Here is a 10,087-nt window from a genome sequence, read left to right as displayed (position 1 = left end):
AAGAACAGTATTACAGATGTTTATGCACAATGTGAACTAACTTCAGCTTTATCATGCATGAACTTAAACTCTATTAACTGTGAGCCTGGCATCCAAAATGGGAAGGAATGTCTTGGTGGGTATCGGTCAGCTTTCTTGTGCTCCTAGGTGTGGTGCTACTATAACTGTAGCTTGGTTAAATCTCTGGAAATATGTATTTCAAATGCAACTTACCTATTGAACATCTAGCTTGTAAGAAAACTACTTAGTTTGTTAAAATGTTACAGGTAATGTACTTCAATATGTGAACCCTGCTCAGGCAAAATTAGTGGTCTTCTGTCTCTTCATATATATCCCAGAGGGTTTAATACGTACAAGGTGAAACTGCCTACTTAAAAGAAGGATTCAGTCCAGGGAAGTGTAATTAAGTATTTTAAAATGAGGGTTCATTCAAACAAGCCTGGTTTGCACTGTTTAGAGAGGACTGAAATCAGGAGCACTTAGACAAGGATCTCTCTATTTATAGGTTTATCTCACTTTAGCTGTTCTCAAGTAATCTCTTGGAACAAAAGTTCCCCTAAAACTTCTCATCACTGCTATTCTTGAATGTATGGACCATTGGTCCAATAAAGAAATACCATACTTCATACTGTAGACCTATACCATACATGCATCCAGGCTAAATTATGACTATCTCTGAAAAAGCAGGATGTTAGTTTGTTCTTCTAGAAAGGCTCAGCTCCTGTTGTGTGCTGTGATCTGGGCAGGAAATAGCATGACCTGAAAAGTTGGAAGTGATGCAGCCTCTACTAGAAATGTTCAACCAAAAAAAACCCCACTCAAAGGAGTTTGCATAACAAAAGGAATGAGAAAATGATTCTCTGTTATGAGCGGACTAATCTGAAAAAGAAACAGAAGGTGGACTCCAACAGATACTGCAGAGATGCTGTTCTAGAGTTGAATAACTAAATGCAAGCCACCACTTCAAAAGGTCGTCTTGCCCAGTTAGCCATACTGATGGACAGTACTTTCTTATTGGTGAACAGCACTGTCTTTTTCCTACTTGCCAAAATGGTTATGCAGCTATCTTCAACAGGAAATAATCCATCAATGATGGAATGCAGAAATATAAGCAGTACATCAAAATATACACATGGAAGCTGTGTTAAATTTAAGCTGAAAGCAAATAAGGCTAATCGCAGTAGGTGGTCTTGGGAAAGCTGTGGGTTTTCCCCCCTGTAATGTAAGGATAACACTGACTTACCTTACATGCATTTACCTAAATCCAAGATGGGGTTCTTGCCAAGTTTTTTGATGTTAGAAATGGTGTGGGGAGGGGGCATCTTAAATTCAGAGTTCTCCAGGTAAATACAGTTAACTTTTAAAAAGGGAGTTGTCTTCAGTTTGGATAAATACAGTACTAAGGCTTACTGTGAACATAAAGGGAGTGGGTCTGAGCAATTGAAAATGTACTGCATAAATACTTATACTGAAACTATTAGACAATTCAGTGTTGTTTTTACAGTTGGTTACTCTCTTCCCTCTGTTTAAAACTTATTATCTATGGGACTAATGCGATTAAGTGCTGTCAAGTCGGTGTAGACTTCTAGCAACCACAGATAGATTATTTCCAGGATGATCTGTCTTCAACTTGGCCTTTAAGGTCGCTCAGCAGTGCATTCATTGCTGTCGTAGTAGAGTCCATCCACCTTACTGCTGGTTGTCCTCTTCTCTTCAACTTTCCCCAGCATTATGGACTTCTCAAGGGAGCTGAGTTTTCACATAATGAGCCCAAAGTATGATAGTTTGAGCCTGGTCATTTGTGCCTTGAGTGAAAATTCTGGATTGATTTGTTCTATGATCCATTTGTTTGTTTTCCTGACTGTCCATGGTATCCTCAAAAGTCTTCTCCAGCACCAAAGTTCAAAAGCAGCATGATTATTTAATAAAATTTATCCCACTGATTGGAATGCATTTCAGGATGCCTGAATTCTAAGTAAATGTGTTGGACTGGGTTTTGTTTCTAATGCAACCAAGTTAAAAATATTCCCCAAACAATTCTGTTCCTGGAAATCCATTAATCTAGAGTTAACGTGTCATGAGTAACCAAGCATCACTGCACTTCTTTGCCCTGGTGTGTGGTAGTTTGGTCGCTTCTATTTCTGCCTAAGAGCTGTACTCTTCATTTTGATACTCATTTTCAGCTGCAATAGAGGGACTTGTACATGTGGTTATCTGGTTGTCTTAAGGTTCAGTCCCTACCTGAGACCATGGAGAGTGACACAAAGTCAAGGGCAGTCACAGTAGTGGCAGTTCTTTGGCTGAGCTAGGCAAGAGTTCTCTCTTGGCAGACACATCTAGTGAGTGGCCAAAGAAGTGTCGTTGCTGTGCTGCCCTTGACTTTGGGAGCAGCAGAAGGTCCATACGGCTTTCCGCTCCTGCCAACCTACCTATGCCTTGGAGAAGTTGGAGCAGCTCCTTGCTTTACATTCTTGATGGTGTCTTCCTGAATTTTGGATTAGTAAGATTCCCTTTCCTTGATTCTCACTTGTGTGGATTGGTTTTCAGCAGTTGCAAAGCAAGTTGCAAGCAAATACCTGGTGAAAATAACCTGGGAGTCCAAAATTACATAAGCAGGCTCAAATATAAAATCCAAGTTTGAAAAACTATGTAGGAACAAGCAAGCTCGTCATTTAAAAGGTAAATGTGCTTTATTTTAACCTAATCAGTGGCTCATATCTTGAAGTGTGGGTGCTCCTAAGTGAAGCACTAGCCTCTGTACTAGTCTGTTGTTGTTATTATTATTTACATTTTATAACCTGCTCTTCCTCCAAGGAGCCCAGAGCGGTGTACTACATGCTCAAGTTTCTCCTCACAACAACCCTGTGAAGTAGGTTAGGCTGAAAGAGAAGTGATTGGCCAAGAGTCACCTAGCTAGCATCTTGGCTGAATGGGGTTTTGAACTCGGGTCTCCGCGGTCCTAGTCCAGCACTAACCACTACACCATGCTGGCTTCCACTCCTGTGCAAGAGTGCAAATCCTTTTTGGAGCTTCAGAGTGCTCTGCAAGACGGGAAACATGTTGCTTGTTGTTCAGCAACATGTCAGGATATCAACCAGTAGCTTTAAAGGGAGGGAGTCACAAAACTGCTTCATGTACAATTTTAGGGGGTCACACAATATCAAAACACTTGAGAACCCTGCTTCTGTTGCTGGTGTCATGTTTCTTTTAGATTGTGAGCCCTTTGGGGACAGGGATCCATCTTATTTATTTATTATTTCTCTGTGTAAACCACCCTGAGCCATTTTTGGAAGGGCGGTATAGAAATCGAATTCATCATCATCATCATCATCATCATCATCTCAAGTGGGTGGGATGACTGTAGCTATTCAGTGGCAAGAAGGAATGTATTTTGCATATGCTCAGACACACTCCCAGCAGTGAATATAGTTCGTGGGGCTAAAAGAGAGTCTTTAGGGTTCTTTGGGTCAGGATGTGTTAGGCTCCTCTCTGTTGATCTCATTAAGCCGATGCCCTGATGGCTTGAGCATCTGTGCAGAGAACCTTTTTGAAGCTACCTTGTGACATAGCAAGAAATCAGTTTCACTGTTTAGTTTGACACAGTGTCTTGCTTATGTTTAAAATCACTTAATTTCACCATCCACTAATTAACATCACCTAAAAGTGCTATTTGTGCTGCCTGCAGATTCTGCTGTGTGATGTGGGAACAAGCTTCTCACCTTAAAGAACTACAACTCCCAGCATGCACCTCCTACCACATAGCTTCCGCTCTGTATAACAAGAATTTCCGGCATCAATTGTGAAAGGGCATTTGACCATTCTGAGCATGCTCAGATGCACCGGGCAGGACTCGTTGAGGGGCAGGGGAAAGAACTGCTACATTTGTACCAGTACTTTCCCCTGCCCCTTAATGAGCCCTGCCTGGCAGGGTTTTCTGACACGCTAGTGCGTTCTTATCCCCTACCACTTCAGATTTCACTACTTCTTCCGTGTCGGTGCTCATGCTCAGTCCCCTTTTGTAGCCACTCAATTGCCCATACCTTGAAGAGACTTTTGCAGCAATGTAATGTTTAATGTTTAATATGTTTTAAATTTTTTTTTCTGAACAAAACATTAAAATATTTTGGTGCTTTGGAACAATGCATTATCTCTTTTAAAACTGATGTTTAAGATTGTTAAAAATTATGTCTAAGATGTTTTCGTTTGACCATTCTGAGCATGCTCAGATGCACCGGGCAGGACTCGTTGAGGGGCACGGGAAAGAACTGCTACACATGGACTTTGGCAGCTGTATGCTTCCCAACAGCCCTTGAGAAAGTGGTTGATGACAAATCCCAGAGTTCTGTGTGCTTGAGTTTTTGGAGGCGATAATTTGATCAGATTTTTCTTTTAAATCCTGCTTTTTGATTGACTAGAATATAATTTCCTCTTATCCCATCAGATTTTCTTCTTCTGGTACTGTTTTCTGATGAGCAGAAAGTACGTTTTCAGGATCCATTCCTGTCAGATTTTAGTCCAGAGGCACACTTTTTTTTAATGGGTGCTGGATTCTCAACGTCGGGTCCCCAGATGTTCTTGGACTTCAACTCCCATAATCCCCAACCAAAGGCCACTGGGGATTGTGGAAGTCCAATAATATCTGGGGACCCACATTGAGAATCTCTGGACTAGTCTGTACGTTTTCATGACCTGTCAGTCCTAGTAGTCCTGAGCCATTTTTGGAAGGGCAGTATAAAAATCGAATAAATAATAATAATATCCCCTCAGGTTTTAGAACTGGGGTAAGCTTTTATGATGCGTACGGCTTTCTTATAGACTGGACGCTATTGGTTTCCAGTACCTTGCCAGATTACAGTACTATAGGTTTTCTGGGCCTGTCAGAACCCCTTACTGCTGAGGTCCTGAAAACCTATGGTGTAGTCACATCAGAAAAGTGTACCTTGGTATTGGAATCGGTCAGAGTCCTGGGAACCAATGGGGTCCAGTCCATCAGAAATCAGCACTCATCAGAAAAACTTGCCTTGGCACTAAAATCTGAGTGGGGTACTAAGGACTGATAGGGACCTGAAAACTTATGGTTTAGTCCATCAGAAAACAGCATCCAGCAGAAAAGTGTACTTCAGTACTGAAATCTGACAGGGTACTGGAAACATGGACTAGTCTAAAACAAGGCAGGACAGGAACTCAGGACCTGCAAATTCATACAGCACTCTCTTCAGATTGGATAACTTTCCAGTAGAAAGTTATCATGGGTAGTCAGTTGTCCAACCCTTAAGTTGAGTCAGAAGTTCAAGATACTGTTCATCATCACTGTCTCATTAATTTGCAACTCCTGGTAACTAAAAAAAAATATTTAAAGGTCTCTGTGGCCAAATGCTTACAGTGCTATTTAATGTTTCAGTGTCATTCAAAATCCTACACAGTCATCTAACTTTCACGGGAATAAACTGTAACTAATTTTCAACAGCAAGAACATGCTCCACCCCCACGAAAAACTGTCTTCATAGTTTCTTGTAATTGTAGATTAACATAAGCTACCGTCACATTTGATATCAGCTTTATTTCGTCTGTAATCTAAGAAACCGAAGGCTTAACAATAATATTTAACAGTTTAGCAGTGTGACTGCCTAATTATCTCCACTCCATCTTCTTCCCATGTTGCACAGGAAGCAAAAGAAACCTGTAGAATGACACTATCAACATTATTATAGACAATTAATCCACTAGGTGGCGGCAAACAGCAAGATTGAGAGGAACCTGTTTTCCATCCCCAATACAACATTTTACAGAACATAAATTAAGAAATGTTCCCCAGTAGCTATTAATAAACATATGCAACTTCTGATCTTCATTACAAGCACGTGTGTTTCACTGATACTGAGGACTATGTTCAAGAATACAAGTTACTTTATCATAAACATTTCTCTGACCCGAATTCAGTTAATTCACCACCCTGCCTACTCAGGTCTGGCCACTCCCAAAACTGCATATCCAGGGCACAACTAGCATCATTCATATTTACTTGCCACTTTGGTACTTCAAACGTGCCAATGCCTCCTGACCGCTTTCACTACTACAGCTTCTATCAATGCTCAGACAGTATGTCCATAGTATCAGGAGTATCGGAACTCCTGATGGTGTCATTTCCTCCCTCCACCACAGGGAGGCACCAATCATGCGGCAAATACCCCAGGTAGTATTGGAGAGGGGATCCGGACCCAACACTGGCATGGGGAAGGCCAGGCAGCTGGGGAGAATAACCGCCAGGGGCGTCTGTTAGGGGAGCGGGGAGATGCCAGACAGTCAGACAGGGGACGCTGGGAATGAGCTGGGGGAAGCTGGGAGAAAGCGCAGGGCTGCCCAGAACTTCCCATAGGAATCCCTGTGTGGCTCTCTGACCTCCCCACAGACACTCCTGGCAATCTTGCCACCTGCCCAGCATTCCCCGCACCAGTCCTGGGTCCATATTTAAAGAACCCCATCCCTCATCCCCACCGTACTACTTGGGGCAACTGCCCCACAATCGGCTAGCACAGCTACCCCAGAAGATCTATGTGGGACATGGATAATTAAAATCTATTTTATTTTCTATCAGGCTAAAATTCATCCCCCCCCCCGCCCTGCCCCCCCCATCTTTAGGCCAAGAACATCTAAATCTAAATAAAAGGTTTTTGGGCCTACATTCAGGTCAGTGGCAGAGCACATGCGTTGCATGCAGAAGGTTCCAGAGTCAGTGCCTGGTTATCTCCTGGACTGGTAGTAGGACTAGGGAAAACCTCTTCTTGAAACCCTGGTAGTGAAGGCAGTTCTGAGCTACATGGACCACATTTGATCAAGCGTAGTTCTATTAATGGATATTAGCCACAATAGTTAAATGAAAGTTTTATGTCAAGAAAAATAGGATAGTAAACATAAAGTACATAGGAACATAGGAATCTGCCATATACTGAGTCAGACCATTGGTCTATCTAGCTCAATATTGTCTTCACAGACTGGCAGCGGCTACTCCAAGGTTGCAGGCAGGAATCTCTCTCAGCCCTATCTTGGAGAAGCTGCCAGGGAGGGAACTTGAAACCTTCTGCTCTTCCCAGAGTGGCTCCATCCCCCAAGGGGAATATCTTACAGTGCAGGGGCAGAGCCACTATTGGGCCAATGGGTTCAAAGAACCCAGACCGTGCCCAATCAGGGGCCGCACCTCATGGCCCCGACAAGCATGCAGCCCCTTCTGGAGTTAAAAGGCTGATGCTGAGAATGCAGCGCCAACCTTAGTTTAGCTCCTGAAGGGGCCATGTGGCCCCTTCGGGAGTTGAACTTCAACTCCCGAACGGAGCCTCAAGGCTCCACTCGAGAGCCAGACCATGTCAGACCGGGGTGGGGTGGGGGTCAGCAGGGCCGCTGTCACGGCCACACATGGGCCACCAGCGGTCAGGCTTCACGCCTGTTACAGTGCTCACACTTGTAGTCTCCCTTTCATATGCAACCAGAGCAGAACTTGCTTAGCTAAGAGGACAAGTCATGCTTGCTACCACAAGACCAGGTCTCCTCATTTACAAGCATCTCTATCATTTGCAAGCATCCCAGAGGCATCTGCCTAGCTGTTTCTGGAATGGTGGGACAGTGATGGACAGGTGGACTTTGTCTTGATCCAGGAAGGAAAGTATTATATTTTTACATCTTGCACACAAATTATAAACTGAGTTCAGCAACAACAGATGAAGCAATTTTGCTGTTACAATGGTTTACTATACCACTCCTTGCGAAGTCTCTTGAGGAGAGTGGTCTATAAATATATTAATATGTTTGTGGGCGCTAATTTCTTTGACATCAGCTTTGGGCATTAACAATATTCATGTAAAAGATGAATCACACTGCAGTTGCAACTCTCTTTTCAAATGATCAAGTCTAATGTTCTCACAAGATCTTCCAAGTGACTAGATCTTTATCTTCCCTGTGCTTTGCTTGAACTTGCTGTGATGTGCTCTTACAGTTCTGTATGTACCCAGTTGGAATGAGGAGTGAGCAAATGTTGCATAACTCTCCCATGGCTGTTAGAGCTACAGAGTTATAAATTATTTTGGGGGACTTATATGAGACTGACAATGACAACGTACTGTTTTATTACCCTTTGATAACAAATATGTTGATAACAAAACATTATATGGGGAAGCCATATAACTTTAGTTTCCTATGGACTGAAGCTGAAAAACCAGTCTTTCCATTGTGCTACCTTTCATTTGTTCTACGTAATTATACTGGCGCCATAATTAAGCATATGGGCACCATATACTGGATGTTGAAACTCCTCTTCATCTTAACTACAATGGCACTAGTATAGTTGGTGCCAGTATAGTTAAGATGAAGAGGAGTTTCAACATCCTACTATTATTTATACTGAACATTCTAGCCCCGTTCACACATCATGTTCAGCACTTGTACAATGAGTGTACACAGGTGCAGATCTGTACACAGGTACAATGATTCACGTTATGTTAAACACAGGTATAGCAGTACATTTGCTATTTGTGTCATGCATTTGAGGGGCCACCACCCAGGTTTACTCTAAAAATGAACCCAGGTACAGTCATTCACACAAAATGTTTGAATGGGGCTTCTATTGGTTATGAACCAAAAGTGTCTTCTGTCCAGCCTGCCTGAACACTTGCAGTTATCAGCTAGGTGACACAAGGGACAGTTACTGATCTGATATGAAATGTAGCTTTTTTTTTTTTTTAACCCACAACATATGTTATCTGATGACAAAAAGCAGCAAACAATTTGTTTTTAGAGCTTAAAAATCACATTTTAATGTCCCTTTAATTCTTTTTAATGAAGGTATGTACGGTATTGTTTTGAAAAATATTCATCCTGTATTTCCTGAGTTTTTAGCTCTGAAGTCCCCATAATTTTAAGGTGAAATCAATTAAAGGTGCAGAGCCATTTTGCCCACTGAGTGTTCTGAAGCCAGAGTTGGGAGGGTGAAAGTCCTGGAAAGTCCTAGATAGTGACTTCCTGGTTCTGAATACAGCTTCCCAATAAGGTACATTTCCAGAAGGAGGACGGCTTTGTTTGTTTATTTGCAAGAGGTTCAGCAAATTACCGCAAGAACTGCTTATCAGAGTCATTTTCGGGCATCCACACCCAAGCATTCCTTACAGTTTTCCCCACTTTTTTTCTTTCACCGGGGAGCAGATGTTGCAGATTGTGTTCCCTCCCTTTGTAGTCCCTTCCTAAGTCACCACCCCTTAAGGTGTTTTCTGTGCACATGTGTAGCAAGCCAGGGCACTGTGCTTTAATTCTTATGGTTACATAAGAATGCGATGCTGAACCTTCCCACATCCACAACTCCTTCCCATGTGTTTCCACTGCACTGGAGTTACAGAGATACCCCCAAACACATTTTTCAATACATTACTGCTCACATATAATAAATTTCCTCCAAATATACTTTAAGGTCGTTCACACATGCGGCCCTACCTGGGCTTGCACAGCTCTACCAGGTAGGGCTGCTCATGTGGAGTGCTGCTGGGATCAGTCCCAATCCTGGTGCTCTCCACTGGGGTAGTCTGGCTTTGGTACCTGGGCTTATAGTGAGGTATAAGGGCTCAAACGCACTCTTCTACCCCACTCCCCAGTTGTGTGGACACACTTGGGAAAGAAATCACGGATGTATTTGTTTTGTGTTTACCTGATGTGAAGAGAAAAGCTTAGGAATGCTATTGCAGCTGTGTGACACTAGACTGGTACAATGCAAGAACACTGAAGTTGAGAGAGAGAGAGAGAGAGAGAGAGAGAGAGAGAGAGAGAGAGAGAGAGAGAGAGAGAGAGAGAGAGAGGTTTTTCTGGAAATTTGCAAAGTGAAGAACCAGTGTTGCAATAGGGTGTTGACACTAAAATCAAACAAGCAAAGAAAAGAAAGTACCCTGGTCAGTTTCGGCTGTGAAATCCATGTCTTAAGGGGAAGAAAAAGTAGTATTAGTAGAGCAGCAGCAGCAGCAGATCAACCACTCCTGTACCGGTTGGAAACATAAGAATCTGTGGACTTGTCCCCTCAGGGGCCAATGCCATAAAGCAGAATGTGTGTTACCAA

Source organism: Hemicordylus capensis, chromosome 1, assembly GCF_027244095.1.
Source record: "Hemicordylus capensis ecotype Gifberg chromosome 1, rHemCap1.1.pri, whole genome shotgun sequence".
Lineage (NCBI taxonomy): Eukaryota > Metazoa > Chordata > Lepidosauria > Squamata > Cordylidae > Hemicordylus > Hemicordylus capensis.
The sequence above is the reverse complement of the archived record's forward strand: the minus strand, read 5'-3'. Positions refer to the sequence as shown.